The sequence below is a fragment of the Emydura macquarii genome, unplaced genomic scaffold (genome assembly GCF_026122565.2).
Source record: "Emydura macquarii macquarii isolate MOO-44397 ecotype Brisbane River unplaced genomic scaffold, CSIRO-AGI_Emac_v2 contig_1483, whole genome shotgun sequence".
Lineage (NCBI taxonomy): Eukaryota > Metazoa > Chordata > Testudines > Chelidae > Emydura > Emydura macquarii.
The window spans coordinates 18114066-18118366 of NW_027131620.1; the positions used below are offsets into that span (position 1 = coordinate 18114066).

General features: G+C 47.0%; 1 long non-coding RNA gene across 1 annotated transcript; it reads right to left on the reverse strand.

Annotated features, from left to right (window-relative positions):
* Positions 1-1266: 1266 nt before the first annotated feature.
* LOC137157409 (uncharacterized) lies at positions 1267-3390 on the reverse strand. The gene is made up of 2 exons (XR_010921117.1): positions 3336-3390; positions 1267-1490 (listed from the first exon to the last, which is right to left on the reverse strand). It is a non-coding gene; the product is annotated as an uncharacterized lncRNA (long non-coding RNA).
* Positions 3391-4301: the final 911 nt, after the last annotated feature.

Consider the following 4301-nt stretch of genomic DNA (forward strand, 5'->3'; position numbering starts at 1 on the left):
ACAGCCTCTGCTGATTCTGGGAGATATAAATCAGCCTCAAAGACAATATTTCTGTTTCAAGGAGGAGTTAACTTTCCACTGAATGCAGTGAACTGACAAGCAACAGAGATACAGCTCTTTACTGCACACCGTAGGCTTTGTGGTCTGTACAGCTGAATGTCTCAATGAGGCTCCATTCACTTTGATTTTACACCAGAGTTCATTAGGCCCCAGTAATTATCCCCTTTAACAAGGCTATGTTTACACCTATGAGAAAGGATAAGCAGCATGCTCCTTGCCTGCCCTCTGTGACTGAAAAGAAAATAATATTGATGGCAGCTAGAGACATGAAGTGATCATAGGAAAAAAGGATACTGGGGGCTGGGGGAAAAGAAAGAACGAAAGAAAAGGGAGATTGTGTCTAAAGGCCTCTAGGATATATTTCATGGTCTTTCACCCCATCCATGGTTGATTGAATCCTGTCTCACTAATCTGGAAACTAGCATTTACTATCCTCCATCCATCCTTCCACCTACCACATTTCAATCTAGAAAATATCAATGACCCTGTGAACACTAGCAAAGATAGCCCGAAGTCAGGATGGTTATTTGAGTCCCCAGCTCCCAGGCTTTGGGACCAGCTAATTATAAGAAAGGGGGGAAAAAAAGAAAGAAAATTCCAAATGACAAATCATCTGGGAGGCCCTTCAGTAAGAGGATAAAGTTTCATAACCATCAGGAGTATTGGAGCTGCCCGTAAAACTGTAGCCAAAGGGGGAAAGCAGGACTTGATTTATGCAGTGGTGGTGAAGAACATTATCCAAACAGTAATTTATTGATTGCTGCGCCACTGAAGATTCAAGGTTGATCTCTTGGGCATATGAAACATAGACATATTTTTCTTTGTATATGGCACTGCACACAGCAGTCCACCCTCATTTCAAGAGTGATAGGAATCTGCGCTCTGTCTTTCCATGAACTCCTATTGCTTGTAGCCATGGGGGGCATGCTGGAGGCCAGCCAGATCAGGACTTCTGCAACACCGTTTTGATTTAGAGATATCATCCCTATGGTGCTGAACCTGCCCGGGCTGTGTGGTACAGTGGAACATTTCTCTGCTGCTTGCTGCCCATTTCTCCTGAAGATCCTGCTGGAGACAGCAAAGAGGCTATGGCCAACTGTTTTCAATTCATTCCTTACTAAACTATGGTTCACAGGCTGGATACTTAGGAGCAGGGCTGGGCCCAAACCAAACCCCAGATCAGGCCACTCCAGACCTTCAGGATGATTAAAATTCTGACCTACACTTTTGGCTTGAGCCTGTCTCTGCTTAACGTCTCGCTCTTCTGAACACATCATCAACGTCATGAAAAGCACGCGCTCTCTCGCTTGCTCTCTCGTGCTCTCAGTGGTGGGAACATACAGGTGTCCTCTCCAGGGCTGTTCTCAAACCCTCACCCCATGGTCAGGCAAACAGGTGAACATATTTTGCCAAATGCCCACCACATACTCCTGTGGGAAACAATTCTGCATTAACGGAGGATGCACTGGCCTAACGGTCTTGTGCATGTGAAATGTCTCTTTCTATGACTTGGAGCCTAAGGGCTCACACAGTGGTCATTCTGCCTCTTTCGCAAAGAAACCCGCGTTACTGGCTCTCAGCAAATAGGGGTTTTTTCCTTCTCTTATTGCCTCTGAGGGAAGTGCATTGCGACTGATTAACAGGGGTGCAATCAGCCAGCGACAAAGCCAACCCCCGTGTGAAATTTACTAACTCAGTCATTAGTGAAGGACAGAGAACTGAAATGCTGTTGTGAAGAGTAATTCCAAGGTGCTCTTAGTATAGGCAGCAACCAAACTCAAAGGGCTATATTCAGAGAGAAGCCTAGAGCACGTAGTCTATTGGTGTAACTTACACTTTCTTCCGGTCCCCTCGGTAACTCAGACTCCTGTAGACTCATTGGGATGAATGTAGAGGTGATGTGTAACTTAGCATAAGGGGATTTAACTCCAACTCCTATTCTCGGAGACTCTCTGGGCCAAATTAATCAGTGCTGTAATACCACTGAAGTCAATGGAGTCTCACTGGGGATGAATTTGGTTCCCTCAGAACTAGTAACACCCCTTCTGCCAGCGTCTAAGGGAGTCGATAGTGCTGTAATGTGTGCCACGAAGCCAGAGTAAAGCATAAGGAGACTGAGTTAAAGTAGAGGGGGGAATACTGTAACCCTCCATCTCCCTACCTTCTTCCAGCCATGGTGGGAACTCCCCTATCTGCCAGGTTATTCCAAACTCCTACACTTTGGGGAGGCAGGAATCTGCACAGGAATCACTCCAGTGCATACATCCAGCTCAGTGTCTTTATTAGCCTGGATGCAACCTGGGTGCCACTGAACAGAAGCGTCAATGGGAGTGCGACATACATCCTAGAGGCTGAAAGGAGCTCTGACTCCATCAGTTAAAATCAGTCCCAACTGCCCCTCCAGCATTGGCCTCTTGGTCCCAGGTTAAGGCACCTCCTGCTCTTACAGGGGTGCACACTCCTGGGCACCATTTCATCCAACTGTGTCCCTGCAGCAGAAGCAGCACATGCCCCTGCTGTGTGGTTGCTCCCCTAGCTGCATCCCAGCCATCCTCCAGCTGGCAGCAGGAAGTGGGGATGGGATTTCCTGCCAGCTCTTTCGTCCTGTGAGGGTTGCCAGCTCCTCCTCATGGCCCATCCTTTAGCCTATCAGGGCTTTGGGGACAGGGCGAGCCTTCCCAGCATGGGGGCATGCTACTCAGCTCTTTAGGATAGGTGACATCCACTCAGACTCTTGCACATCCATAGAGTAGGCATAAACAGGTCTATGGGAGTTTATTAAGTGTGAAGGAACAGAAAGGCCACCCCAGCCCTGGGCCGTCTCCAAGCTGCCTTGGGGCCAGCCAGGACTGGAGTGGTCCATAGTATAGGTTAGAGTAGCATCAGGGCTTCTCTAACTTGCACCTGGCTGCCTGTGGCCTCAAGATGCCATTCCAGTAGCTGGAGATTGCTGGGGGAAGGTACAGCCTGGACACATCCCATTTGCTCAGAGGCATCCCCTGTACCAGATACAAGAGCTGCTATTTTAATTCTGCCCCACTCAGGACTTTCCCCACACTGGCTGCATATGGGTGCCAGATATGACCCAGGGGGACTAACTTCCACCATCTTATACCCACAGCACCACTAACTGGCCCAAGCACTTCCCACAGCATCTCTGAGCAAAATTTCCCAACTGTTTCAAAATAGCGCATGTATATGGTTTTCATTTTCCAAAGCAAATAAGGGATCAACATCTCCCTGAGTTGGGGCCTGCAGAGCCACATGGCTGTTACCTGGCTTATAAGCGTGATTGCTTCTTAGTGTGAGCCTGTGTGATGTGAGAAAAATTCAACACAGCAAATGAAAAGGGGGCAGCCGCTCCTGCCCCTGGGGAACTCTTGCTGTAACTGGAGGTTCTCTAAGCCGGTTCATCTGGTGAGAAGAAAGCCAGGCTCTGAAAGGACAGACAGAAATAACAGCAGTTATGCAGTTATGTTTCCAGATCCCTCCCCTACTTTTACAGCCATCAAATATTACCACAAAAAAAGGGACTAGAAAAAAGCAATATAGAGTCCAGAGCTCTTAATCCTTCTCCCCATCCTAGAGGCCAGGACAAGCCCTGGGATTCTTTCCATACTTTACCTTGTTCCCTCTCCCTCACGTCATGGCCTTCATCCTTCCAGCTGCAGAGAGCTGAACTCCTGTTTGGCACAATTAGTCCTTTCTTTAACTGGCCAGAGGAGTCAGGGTTGAGTAGGGCTGGTAAACATTTTCCATCAAAACTGATTTTCGATGGGAAATTGAGTTCCCCAGTAAACAAATTCTCTTCTCCCCTCCCTCAGAAAGGACTGTGGAAAATTTTGATTTTTTTTGTCAAAAACCAGACACCCAAACCCTAAAATATTTTATCTGAAAACCAAAATATTTTGTTTGTGGCTGAAGTTTTCCCACATGCAAACTTCAACTGGAAAAAAAATTAAAAATTTTCTGTGGAAAATGTAGATAAAACCATTTAAAAAAAAAATTCATAGAAATTTCCTCAGAAAAAAAAAAAATTTCCAGCCCTCTTTAGTGATGAGAAATGGACAGGAGGAATTGCTTCCCCGTGGACTGAGAGTCGAATCTAGGGCTCCCATAAGGCAGTAGGGCTGGATTGCCTCTCTGGTAACAAAGAAGGAAGGAAAACCTCACCCGACAGAGTTCGTCTTTGGTTCCTCCATTAGGGTGCAGACACATGCAGAGTGAGATGGGGAGCCCTC